The following is a 14,180-nucleotide window of genomic DNA, read 5'->3' on the forward strand; positions in this document are numbered from 1 at the left end:
ATGTTGTGCCAGTTAACTCTGAATATCCTTGCTTTTGCTTGTTCCTTGAACTTCCATAGAAATAGTATGTAAAGTGAAGTGGCTTTAATGTACACGGTAAACTTTCTCTATTATAGAGAATAATTTTATTTACACTGCATAACACGCAAGAAAAGTTTCCCAAAAGAAAGCTAAACATTAGACTGAATCATTGTGGTCCAGTTTTACACCCATGTGACTTCAGTGATTTCAACTGAGACACTTGGGTGTAAAACTGCAGCATGAAAGCAGAGACTCGGGTCCATTGTAGTTTGTTCTGATTCCTTAATGGTCTGACTCTTTAGCTTATCTGATGATTTTACATATCCCGTGTTCTTCTAGACGTAAGCAAACATTTTTGCAACAGTTTGTGACTCTTACCAGAGCAGTGGTGTGTGTGCGCGTGTATTTTTAATTCAGAGCATTGGATTCTTTCAGCTTAAGACATCAGAGCATGCACTGATACTACCCTCCACCCCCCCCCCCCCCAAAAAAAAATCCCAACCCAAACCATATGAATCACAAGGAGACTACAAATAATGTTGCATAAATAAAGAGAATATTCTGTCAAGGCATGTTATTTCATTGGAAGGACCCTGGAATCTGTAGCTCTGAAGGATACTTTTTCTCTTAGATTTTTACTGTGGCAGAAAAGAGTCTTTTATGGACTCTCCAGATCTGGTTTTGAGAGGTAGAACACAATTTGGTTAGAAACAGCTTTATAGCTTACAAAAGCTACTTGAAGTCCCTTAAAGGTTAATCCTGTTATTTTAGATAGTTGTATAATGTGTGCCAATCCCAGTTGCTAGGTGCCCTTACAAAAATGTCAGATAGAAAGAACAAATATCGAGAATTGGGGGAAGAAGGGGGAGGAAAGGTCAATAATACTAAAATTCTCCTGCCTAAAGAAAAACAAAGAAGCCACTTCCACCACTTAAAGCACCCACTCAGGAAATGCCTGAGTAAATAGATGGGCTTTGCAATGTGCCTTTGGGATCAACAAAAACAACTGAGACTGAGAGGGAAATTAATCTCAATCAAGAGCCCACCACTGTAATGCTCTAGCCTATAACCCCCCTTCCACTTTGAATCTGGAGGGTGTCAGTTCATGCACTGAAGCTGATGTTTAACAAGAACAAACCTAACCTCTAAAGTAGCCCAGGGTGAACCCATACAAGGACACTGTATGAATGTAATGGGCTGGCAGTGTGTACATGAAATCGTTAACAGGTGGTATTCCTGCTCAGAATGATTTAACTGGGTTCTGCTGACCCACTGAGGCAGATAGCATGTTACTTCATCTAGATATAAGGGAGGTAGGAGAGGATCTGTGGTGTAGGCTGAGTTCCTGAAATAGGAACCCCGGAAACTACCAGGCCTGAGGAGAAGTTTTGAGCTGCACTGTATCTTATTGTCAATTTCATTCTTAACAAAAGCCCAGAAAGGGGCAAGTTTTGAACCTGCACAGTGTATGGACTTTGCGTTAGAGTGAGCTGGGAAAGAAGCCTGTTTACAATGGGATTCTAATTTTTTAGCTGACATTTTTTTCTTTATCAGACAGATTTCAACTCTAGATTGACCTCACTAGCTTTGAATACCAACCAAAAGTTGCAGTCCATACTTGCACACCTGGTCACCATGGTGAGGCCATGCAGCCAACCAAACATCCCACAACACTTTCCAGAGCTAAGCTCACATATCATTATATTTTTTTGTCTTGCATCCAAAGTTGTCCAGTGTCCGTAGTATTATTAGTAGTTACCATACCGACTTTCAAGTTTTGCTTAACTGAATGTCTAGGTAGTTAGATCTTGGAGAAATGCTTTTTGTTACTTGTGGTGCAATTTTGTTTTGCAAGGTGAGCATATCACCAATAACATTGGTTCTCTCTGTGTGCCCTTGTAACTGGAGTCATTGTTTTGCTGTGTACAGGGTACCCACACAGTCAAATAAAAATATCACATGAAGTTGAAGCATTACGGTGCCTATTTTTCAAAAGCCCCTTGATATTAGCATTTCTCTTCCTACTGCATTGAAATATCCTGAAAGAGTATCACTGTAAGGCAATACTTCACTACAGTTATTAGCCCCATTCATGCTAAGGGATTTTGGTCAACTGCTACCTCAAAATCTCTTCCCCGTAACAGTAAGGCACACTTTCTCCACCACGACATAGGCTCTCTCTCAAGGCAGTACTTTCAGACTGATGTATAATATAGGTTGTTCTTTCCCTTTTTTCAGTCATCGTTCTGCCAAAGGACCCTATCAATACCTCATAATGAGGTAAATGATGAACAACTTCTTGGATGGCCCCATATTGCCCAGTAAATTATCTGTCCTGGGCCATGTGTAAATATCAGCAACTGTCACTTGATATACTACAGTCGATTTAAAAATATGTCGATCCTTCTGATCTGGAATAAAGTGTACTGGAGAAGCCAATAAGCTCCCAGAAATTCTAATGACCCTTTCCTAGTTGTTGTTTATGATCTGACCAACATTCTGTAGCCACTCTGGAAGTGGTCTGTTTACATGAAGTCTGTGGTTTTTTTCCCCAAGGGGATGCTTGAAGAGGAAATCAGCCTGTTTACCAAATATTTAGCTACAAACTGAACAATTGAGTGTCCTAATGAAAAATCAAAACCAAACAAACCCAACATGTGGAGTTAAAGTATATGTTCAAATGAATGCAGAATTATTCAATTTTATATTAAAAAACAATTGATCCAATTTTCGAGTAAGAAAAATCTTGACCCTCAGTGATCAAATAAGAGTGTGGAAAAAGCCAGATCTCTATAAACATGGTATACAGTAGAATATAGCAGCATAGTAAGAAAGTGAGGGAAATGGCTAAAGGAGTGAAAAAACAGAGTATAAAAAGATTAGCTCTCCACTAAAGAGCCAATATGATTGCAGAAGCATTACATTCCCTCTAGGAGATTTACTGAAGACTCTGCCCTGGATTAGAATTTGATATAAAATAACTTAACTGAAGTCATACAATTTCTGTGCCATTTGTAACTGAATTAATAGCATATGTTCCTGGAGGATTATAGTCAATGATTAAGGAAATTAGGTTTTGTTTGAATTTAATTTAGTAATATAAAGCTGCTACTATAATTTACAGCTTTGATATTTAATATTTAATAACACAGATCTTCAAAGAATCCTAGATATAGCTGTGTCATTATACATTGAAATATTATTCCCATAAGTCATTTATATTTGCTAGTTGATAAGAATGTTCATCAACCAGATGGGCTCAACAGGAGCTTTCTGATAAAACCAATGCAGTTTGACAGGCTAGAGGTGGAGGGGGGAGAAGCTTTCTATACCTGTTCCCTTAATTCACTTGAGAGGAATTCTTCATTCTCAGCTGCAGTAAACAGTTACTGCAATGAGGCACCTCTGATATATTGTTTTCCTTCCTTTAATTTCTGAGCAAGTGGCAGTTTACTTCACCAGCATTAGAAATTTTCCCCATCTTTCTCATTAGATCTTCCTCTCTCTTGTTCTTTCCTCTCCAATTCTCTAATTCACCATTCTTATCTATTCTCCTTCCTGCCACTCACTTCCCACTTTCTTTGCCCTCCCCTTCCCTATATCTTCCGTCAGCTTCTCCTCCCCTTTCGATACCTTTGTCTCTGTGTTTCACTTCATCCTTTGCTGTCAATACTATGCCTTTTTATCCCTCTTGTCTGTGTCTATCACCTGCAGTTTCAGCACTGTTCCCCTCAAAATGGTGGGTGACTTTAGGAAGCCATTGCCTCCCAATGGACAGAGCTTCTCAAAAAACAGACTAAAAGTTGAGAGAAGTAGGGTTGTCTTGGCCCTGGCTCAAATACACATTGTAATGCAATTGTTTGCAGCTTTGGAGGACAAAACTGCTCATCATAGAATGTTTTCAATTATTGGTGGCCATAGGTCAGCTATAGGCACCCAGCCAGATCCTCCGGTAGATTACCATAGTTCTATTGGCTTCAAAGCTCATGCAGCCCCCAAATGTTGCATGAGAAGAAACATTTTCAGTAACTTAGTGCTCAGCACCACGGTTAAAGGCTCTGTCCTACTGTCAGCTGCCCTGCCAGTGCTGTCTTCCCCTGGTGCAAATGTGACGGGTTTGTGCCAAAGCCCCCTGGTAACACGCATCCTCTGATGTTGCCAGGCGCATCTGCAGTATTCCATGATAATGTATCCAATCATAGCTGGGATTTCTGCCAAACTATCAAAGTTGCAACCTGGTATGTTGCAACTTTTTACAGGCATGGTCATCATGTTGCTATCTCACACTAAATGGATCATCTTGGCATATCAGTTGCTGGCCTAACAGAAGCAAGGTTGATAGATCATGGACACCACAAGGTGGAAGATTCATTACTTCTGTATTCCGGCAGTCCCAACCACTTTTATATGGGGTAGCATTACTACTGCAAGGCAAGGCCAAGTCCTCCTTGATAATTTGGATGATCGTGTCTTCTTGACTACTTATTACATGTCGTAAATATCGACATGGTCACCTCGCTGTCATTGTAGACTGTGTGCCAACAGAGGAATCAGCTGATTTAGTCAAAGATCACAGAATCTCAGGGTTGGAAGGGACCTCAGGAGGTCATCTAGTCCAACACTCTGCTCAAAGCAGGACCAATCCCCAATTTTTGCCCCAGATCCCTAAATGGCCCCCTCAAGGATTCATAGATACGAAGGTCAGAAGGGACCATTATGATCATCTAGTCTGACCTCCTGCACAACACAGGCCACAGAATCTCACCCACCCACTCCTCGAAAAACCTCTCACCTATGTCTGAGCTATTGAAGTCCTCAAATCGTGGTTTAAAGACTTCAAGGAGCAGAGAATCCTCCAGCAAGTGACCCGTGCCCCATGCTACAGAGGAAAGCGAAAAACGTCCAGGGCCTCTTCCAATCTGCCCTGGAAGAAAATTCCTTCCCGACCCCAAATATGGCGATCAGCTAAACCCTGAGCATATGGGCAAGATTCAACATCCAGATACTACAGAAAATTCTTTCCTGGGTAACTCAGATCCTACCCTATGTAACATCCCATCACAGGCCATTCAGTCTATTTACCAAGAATATTTAAAGATCAATTAATTGCCAAAATCATATTATCCTATCATACCATCTCCTCCATAATCTTATAGAGTCTAATCTTAAAGCCAGATAGGTCTTTTGCCCCCACTGCTTCCCTTGGAAGGCTATTCCAAAACTTCAGTCCTTTGATGATTAGAAACCTTCATCTAATTTCAAGTCTAAACTTCCCAATGACCAGTTTATATCCATTTGTTCTTGTGTCCACATTGGTACTGAGCTTAAATAATTCCTCTCTCTCTCCGGTATTTATCCCTCTGATATATTTATACAGAGCAATCATATCCCCTCAACCTTCTTTTAGTTAGGCTAAACAAGCCAAGCTCCTTGAGTCTCCTTTCATAAGACAGGTTTTCCATTCCTCGGATCATCCTAGTAGCCCTTCTCTGTACCTGTTCCAGTTTGAATTCATCCTTCTTAAACATGGGAGACCAGAACTGCACACAGTATTCCAGGTGAGGTCTCAACAGTGCCTTGTATAACTAAAACCTCCTTATCTCTACTGGAAATACCTTGCCTGATGAATCCCAAGACCGCATTAGCATTTTTCACGGCCATATCACATTGTCGGCTCATAGTCATCCTATGATCAACCAATACTCCAAGGTCCTTCTCCTCCTCCGTTACTTCTAATTGATGCATCCCCAGGTTATACCTAAAATTCTTGTTATTAATCCCTAAATGCATAACCTTATACTTCTCACTATTAAATGTCATCCTATTACTATTACTCCAGTTTACAAGGTCATCCAAATCTTCCTGTATGATTTCCCAGTCCTTCTCTAAATTGGCAATACCTCCCAGCTTCGTATCATCCGCAAACTTTATTAGCACACTCCCACTTTTTGTGCCAAGCTCAGTAATAAAAAGATTGGTCCCAAAACCGATCCCTGAGGAACTCCACTGGTAACCTCCCTCCAGCCTGACAGTTCACCTTTCAGTAGGACCCGCTATAGTCTCCCTGTTAACCAATTCCTTATCCACCTTTCAATTTTCCTATTGATCCCCATCTTATCCAATTTAACTAATAATTCCCTATGTGGCACAGTATCAAACGCCTTACTGAAATCTAGGTAAATTAGATCTACTGCGTTTCCTTTGTCTAAAAATCTGTTACTTTCTCAAAGAAGGAGATCAGGTTGGTTTGGTACGATTTACCTTTTGTAAAACCATGTTGTATTTTGTCCCATTTACCATTGACCTCAATGTCCTTAACTACTTTCTCCTTCAAAATTTTTTCCAAAACCTTGCATACTACAGATGTCAAACTAACAGGCCTGTAGTTACCGGATCACTTTTTTTTTTCCTTTCTTAAAAATAGGAACTATGTTAGCAGTTCTCCAATCATAAGGTACAACCCCTGAGTTTACAGATTCATTAAAAATTCTTGCTAATGGGCTTGCAATTTCATGTGCCAATTCCTTTAATATTTTTGGATGAAGATTATCTGGGCCCCCCGATTTAGTCCCATTAAGCTGTTCGAGTTTCGCTTCTACCTCAGATATGGTAATATCTGCCTCCATATCCTCATTCCCATTTGTCATGCTACCATTATCCCTAAGATCCTCTTTAGCCTTATTAAAGACTGAGGCAAAGTATTTGTTTAGATATTGGGCCATGCCTAGATTATCCTTGACCTCCACTCTATCCTCAGTGTTTAGCGGTCCCACCTCTTCTTTCTTTGTTTTCTTCTTAATTATATGGCTATAGAACCTTTTACTATTGGTTTTAATTCCCTTTGCAAGTTCCAATTCTACTTGACTTTTAGCCTGTCTCACTTTATCCCTACATGTTCTGATCTCAATAAGGTAGCTTTCCTTGCTGATGCCTCCCATCTTCCACTCCCTGTATGCTTTCTGCTTTTTCTTAATCACCTCTCTGAGATGCTTGCTCATCCAGCTTGGTCTACAACTCCTGTTTATGAACTTTTTCCCCTTTCTTGGGATGCAGGCTTCCGATAGCTTCTGCAGCTTTGATTTAAAGTAATCCCAGGCCTCCTCTTCCTTTAGATCCAGAAGTTCTTCAGTCCAATCCACTTCCCTAACTAATTTCCTTAATTTTTGAAAGTCAGCCCTTTTGAAATCAAAAACCCTAGTTGCAGATTTGTTTGTTCATCCTTCCGTTCAGTTTGAACTGAATTAACTCATGATCACTTGAGCCAAGACTATCCCCTACAACCATTTCTTCTATGAGGTCCTCACTACTCACCAAAAACAAATCTAAAATGGCATCCCCTCTAGTCACTTCAGCAACTACTTGATGAAGGAATCCATCAGCTATCGCATCTAGGAAAATCTGAGCCCTATTATTATTACTAGCACTTGTCCTCCAGTCTATATCTGGGAAGTTAAACTCTCCCATGATCACGCAATTTCCATTAGTATTTACTTAATTAAAAACATTAAAGAGGGCTCTATCCATATCCAAATTGGATCCTGATGGTCTATAGCACACCCCAAGCACTATCCCAGGGAAGGCTCCAGTAGTTTTCTTCCCCAATGTAATTTTTGCCCAGACGGACTCTGTCTTATCCATTCCATCGCTTCTTATTTCTTTACATCCTACATCATCATTGATATACAATGCTACTCCACCACCTTTACCTTTATTTCGGTCTTTCCTAAACAGAACATACTCTTCAATACCTGTAGTCCAGTCATGACGAGTATTCCACCATGTTTCTGTTATCCCTATAATATCTGGTTTCACTTCCTGCACCAGTAGTTCTAGTTCCTCTATTTTGTTACCTAGGCTCCTCGCACTGGTGTACAAACATCTTAATTTTTGCTGTTTGGCCTCGCTCACATTCTGTACCCTATTAGGCACGGTCATTCTACAGCCAGTATATAACCTATTAGACTGCTATATACACTGCCCTTCCTCCTTATATACATTCTCCTACCCATGGCTGTATCCTTTCTTACTTAGTTTTCTTCCCTCTCAATGCTAAAATCTGGCGTGGAGATTACCTGGACAGCTCCCAACCATCTTCCCCAAATTCCTAGTTTAAAGCTCTCTTAATCAGTTGTGCCAGCCTCCATCCTAGAAGTCTATTTCCTTCCCTACTCAGATGAAGTCCATCCCTAGAGAACTGTCCTCTGTCCATGAATGTCTCCCAGTGGCCATACATCCCAAAGCCCTCCTTATAGCACCACTGCCTAAGCCATCTGTTGATAGTTATAATCTTGTCACACCTTTGTTGCCCTTCTCTCGGAAGAGGCAGAATCCCACTAAAGATCACCTAAGCCTCGATATCCTTAAGCATCTTCCCCAGCCTAGCATAGTCTCCCTTAATACTTTCCAGCGAGAATCTAGCCGTATCATTTGTTCCCACATGAAGGATAATTAGGGGATTCTTTCCCGCTCCCTTTAGGATCCTTTTCAACCTCAGGTCTACATCCCGTATCTTAGCATCTAGAAGACAGCACACCCTTCTATTCTCTGGATCAGCTCTGGTTACAGGCCTGTCTATTCTTCTCAGAAAAGAGTCCCCAATCACATTGACCTGCCTTTTCCTGGTGATGGTGCTATTCTCCTGTCTATCCCCTGTTCCCTCTGGCTGCAAGTTCTTTCCATTCCTATTCTCCGTTGTAATCCTCTTCAACCCATCCTGTATCCTCCTGGGGCTCACATTTGGTGTAATCTCCATTGACCCTTCCCCTTTTCCTATCGGACTAGCCACTCTTCTCTTCTTCCTTGCCCTTCCACCTTCAGTGACTACCTGCTGAGCCCCTTCTTCATTTTCCAACTCTGCAAACCTGTTCTTGAGCTCTTTCTCCTTCACTAGCCCATCTTTTCCTCTGCCTGGTTCTTTCAGTCACATGGTTCCACTGACCATTTTCCTCACCCAGTCTCCCCTCAGAATTCCTCAGTCCTGCTTCCATCTGCAAGTCTGAGCTTTTCCTTTCAGATACCTCATGTCTTTGCTCCATAATCTGCCCGAACCCCTTTCTAAACTCAACCAGACTTTCCACCTGCATCTCCAAACCTCGGATCTTTTCCTCCATCAGCTCTATCAGACGGCATTTAATGCAGACAAAACTCTTACCAGGTACCCCCTCCAGGATCATGTACATACCGCAGCTTCCACATCCAGTCATCCTCATTGTGTCTTCCACTACATGGGTTACTCCCACCCTGTATCTGTCATAGCCTTCCCACCTAAATCCTGTTAATCTGGGAAACACAAACCACACCAAACCACCACCCACAGCAAAAACAAACCCCAAACAAGCACCACAAGACAAACTCCCCTTTCAAACTCCCCTGTTTACAGCTCTGTTTGCTAGCTCCCGTGCTGCTACAGCTCTTTGTGCCGCTGCCTGACTACCTTTATAGGACCCCTAGTCAGAGAAGCCCGGCCCCCTAATCACCCTGGGTTTAGCAGGCTAATGCACAAACCACTGAGCTCTCACCCTCACTCACTTCCTCCAGGCTGAGGGAGGAGGTTGGGGTGCGGGAGGGTGTGAGGGTTTGGGCTCTGGGATGGAGTTTGGGTGCAGGAAGGGGTGCAGGCTCTGGGAGGGAGTTTGGGTGTGGGCTCTAGGCTGGGGCAGGGGTGCAGGAGGAGGTCAGGGGGTCAGCGCTTACCTAGGGTGGCTCCCGAAAGTGACAGGAACACTCCTCTGGCAGCAGCTCCTGGTGGGGGCCCAGAGGGTCTTCACGTGCTGCTGCCCACAGGCACTGCCCTCGTAGCCACCATTGGCTGCAGTTCCCACCCCACGGGAGCTGCAGAGTCAGTGCTCAGGGCAGGGGCAGTGTGCGGAGACCTCTTCCCCAGGAGCTACAGAGATATGCCAGCTGCTTCTGGGAGTGGCGTGGAGTGAGGGTGGGCTGAAAGTCCACCTTTGCCCCGCTGCTCTGCCGGCAGCAGCGGCCAGGGGCCCCCAGGCACTTTTAAATTGCTTGGGCCCCTGGGCAATTGCCCCCTTTGCCCTTCCCTGTAGGGGGCCTGCTGGTACGCACTGTTCCTCCACTTAATAATCTTGTGATCTTGGACACTCTAAATGCAGTTATTGGTTCCCTGAGAATTGGCCATTATGGTTCAGGTATACCCATGATAACTCCTGCCTCTTGTTCACATTCTGCACCTCTCAGAATCTCTCCATTTTCAGGACATGATTCAAGAGAGGACATACACACTAGATGCCTTGGATCTCTCATGATGGCATCACTCAGAAGGAATTGGACCTCATCATCACATGTGACACGTGTCTCTTCACCTCCCGCTGAGTATATTCTGGCATGGAATGCACCACAAACACGGATCATCACGTAGTGGTTGCCCACCTGGCGCTGATGTTTTGACAAGCAAGTAAGCCCTCTGCGATGATGAAGAAGTTTGACATCCGTGCATTTCTCTGAGCACTGGATTTTGTTAACAGGTTTTGTATCAACGACTGCAATAGATTCTCTGCTCTAGCTGACCTGCCAGGTGATGTCAAGGTTACCTGGTCTCTGTTAACGTCCATCCTCTGTCAATCGCCTGTGCAGATGATTGTCTATAACCGCCCAGCACGTCGACCATGGCTATCGGAGGAGGTCTTCCAGACATTTAAATTGAAGATAATCAGCTGAAGAAAAAGTTCAACATCCTGGCACTTCATGATCACGAGGCATTTTGTAAACAAGTGGCAGATAAAGGTGAACTCAGCTTAGCCAGGGGAGATTTAAAGCTGGCATTCTGTGTGATCTGCAAGCTCAGCAGTCAAGCGGTAGTCTCTATGAATGGAATCTTAAACGACAGCATCATCCATGTAAATCAGACGACGACATCCTCTCATGCTGGGTGGGACATTATCACAGCATCCTGAAACACCTTCCAGCAATTTGGCAGCCACTGTGGTTTCGGACCCAGACACTTGTACTGACGCATCAACATTGGATGTGTGAAACTGAAACACAGACCATTTGCAAACTGAAAAATGGACATGCAGCTGATGCCGATAGCATCTTCCCCCAGAGCTGCGAAAATGCACTTTTGACCTTGTGGCGGAAACACTTCTGGCCATCTTTCACCTGGTTTGGAGAACTGGAACCTTGCAAACCATGTGGAAGGACAGTATTGTGATCTCACTTTATAAGGACCAGGGACTGCAAAGCAAATGTAAGAGCTACAGGCTGATCACCTTGTTGTCCATGCCTGGGAAGGTATTTGCACATGTTCTGCTGGTGTGTTTGAAGCCCCTGCTGCATCAGAAGCGTTGCTCCCAACGGTCAGGCTTTATGAAGTACAGCTCCACATTAGATGCCATTTTGGCCCTCTGCTGGTCTCAGAGGTACACCGTGAGTTCAAGAAACCCCTGCACATAGCATATGTCGATCTTAAGGCTGTGTTTGATTCAGTTGACCAAGTTGCACTATGGAAGGCCTTAAAGGGTGCAGGTGTCCCAACCACACTGCTGGACTTGATTAGCAAGCTGCATAATGGAACCACTGCCCGTGTACATCTGGGGAATTGGACGTCGGCACCTTTCAAATCAGTATCTGGTGTTAGGCAGGCTGTGTCTTCGCTCCTGCACTCTTTTGTCAGGCAATGGATCTTCTAATGCAGCATTCCATCAACATTAAGATTGGTGATCTCTCATTCTCAGACCTTGACTATGCTGATGATGTTGCTCTTCCAGTACAGAGCCCAATAGGTTTCATGAGGCACTCCAGCAAATGGAGGAGGAGTCAGTCAAGGTTGGCCTCCATGTTTCGTGGTCAAAGACAAAGCTGCAAAACCTAGGATCAAGTCCACCCGCAACTCCAATTTGTTTGAATAATGAAACTGTCAAATCAGTCTCCAGCTTTTGCTATTTGGGTTCTGTACTCACCAGTTCCTCCAACTCTCATATCGAGGTTCTTCACCAGATTGGCATTGCAGCACCTGCCATGGGTCATTTACGACAAATGTGGAATCAACATAATCTCAGCATGAGAACCAAGTTCAGGATCTATTCAAGCTGTATCTTCTCCATACCGCTGTATGATTGTGAAACATGGACACTATGCTGCTCAGACTGGGCAAAGTGGGAGGCCTTCCACACAAAATGCCATCATCATATGTTGGTCAAAAAGTGGAATGACTTCATTAATAATGCAGATGTTTATGATCGCTCTGGTCTACAGATTATGGGGGTCATTGTCCACCATCGGCATCTTACACTTTTTGGACGCATCGCCAGAATGCTGCAAGATACTCTGGCGAATGCTGTTCTCCACGTGGCTTGTAAAATCCATGACAAAATTCCACCAACTGAGGGGTGGAGGCGGCCCAGAGGCAGACCCTCAATTACATGGGTGCATCAAGTCCGTTCCAACATTTGACTTTCAGCCTGTGAAGCCCTTGCAGCTGCAGGGGAATGGACCAAATTTTGAATGATCACTGTGGTCAGCCATTTGGCTAAGCGTTGAAGAAGAAAGTTGGGGGGGGGGGGGAAGCTATGATGCTGGCAGAACAGGTCAGATCAGGGCCCCAGGCCAATTCACTTGTGTATTAGTGTAGATAAAAGTGAGTGTTTGTTGTTTAAGTGTGTATTCAGATGTTTAGACTTTTTATGAAAACTAATGAAATGTTACTTTTATTGTTTTCTCTTATCTGTTCCTGTTACATTTAACAGCAAACATTTACATTGTATATACCCTGTAATTAAATAATCCATCAAAGAAATCTTGTGAAATCCTAATGAAGGAATTAAGGACAACATGTTAGAGAGCTTATTCCTTCACTCTCCCACTTCCCTGGTCCTTCTCGCATGAACAGAGAGCAACAATACCCGAAGTCCAAAGGTGCAAACGATTCAATGTTTATTGGGGTGAACTTCCAGGAAGCTTAAATACAAGTTCCTTTTCCTTATTTCCGAATCCCAACTTACTTCCTGTTTGCCCCTAATTTATATAGTAATATTCTTAGCTATACCTTAACCAATCATTCTACTAAAATTTAACTAACCAATCCTAACATATTGTAACATGATTATGTAACCAATTACATCCCACCACCTTAATTAGTTTACACCCAGCAAAATTAATTATACAGCAGACAGGAACAATCACAGAACCAGACAGAGATTATACAGACAAACAATAGCAAAGTGGGAACTATAATGGCAAGACAATATAGAAGTGAGGATTTCACATCCCAGTATTGATAAGTGAGTTCTTGCCAGACAGGATGCTATCAAACTAAGTTTTCTTTTACATTTTCTAGGCACTTCCCTTTCTCTGGAGCTGATAGGCACTATCAGGACAGGATTGTATTCCTAACAGCCCAATAGCACCTTCTTTCCATGTGACTACTTTGGAATGTGAGGATGTGACCGGTCGCTTCCCAGCTTATGGCTGCCTCCGTCGCTTAGCCAAAGGCCTTAGCCTAAGAACAGCGCCCCAGACTGTCACAATAAGAGAAGGACCTTACATTGGCAGACAGTGATTTTGATTCTCTCTTTTATACCTCTAACTAGCCAAGTGATAAGAATACACCTAAATTCTTAAAGTACAGGCCTTTACAGACAGGCCTGAATATCTATATCCTAACAAGGACCTTAACAGAAAATTCTAATTTCAAATTAAGTGGCCATTATGTAGGATGGTCAGAAGTCAAAAGACTAAGTGCATTCCTTATTCATGATCATCAGAAGAAAAGCCCACATGGGTGGAGGCACCATCAGCTTGCTTTCTGTGTGAAGAAGCTATAAATATGGATTCACAGAATGGTCCTGAATCTGTAACTGTTTGAACTCTTATAGGGAAGTGTACCAGCTGCAAAGCCAAGATCCCCAGGGTTCCTTGAAAAGAGAGGGAGACTGGCAGTTTATTACATCAATGCCATTATTTGGAATGACAAATGGCGACTCACCTGTTTAATATATTTTACCTGCTTTAACCTCTCAATAACTCTCATTTCTTTTTCTTAGCTAATAAACCTATACTATACAGTTTACTATAAAATGTACTGCCAGTGTTTGTCTTTGGTGTAAAATCTGGAGTACCAATTGATCTGGGGTAAGTGACTGGCCTCTTGGGATTAGGAGCAACCTGATGTGGTGCAATTGTTGGTTTAAGTGACCATT

This window comes from Caretta caretta, chromosome 7 (genome assembly GCF_965140235.1).
Source record: "Caretta caretta isolate rCarCar2 chromosome 7, rCarCar1.hap1, whole genome shotgun sequence".
NCBI classification, from domain to species: Eukaryota; Metazoa; Chordata; order Testudines; family Cheloniidae; genus Caretta; species Caretta caretta.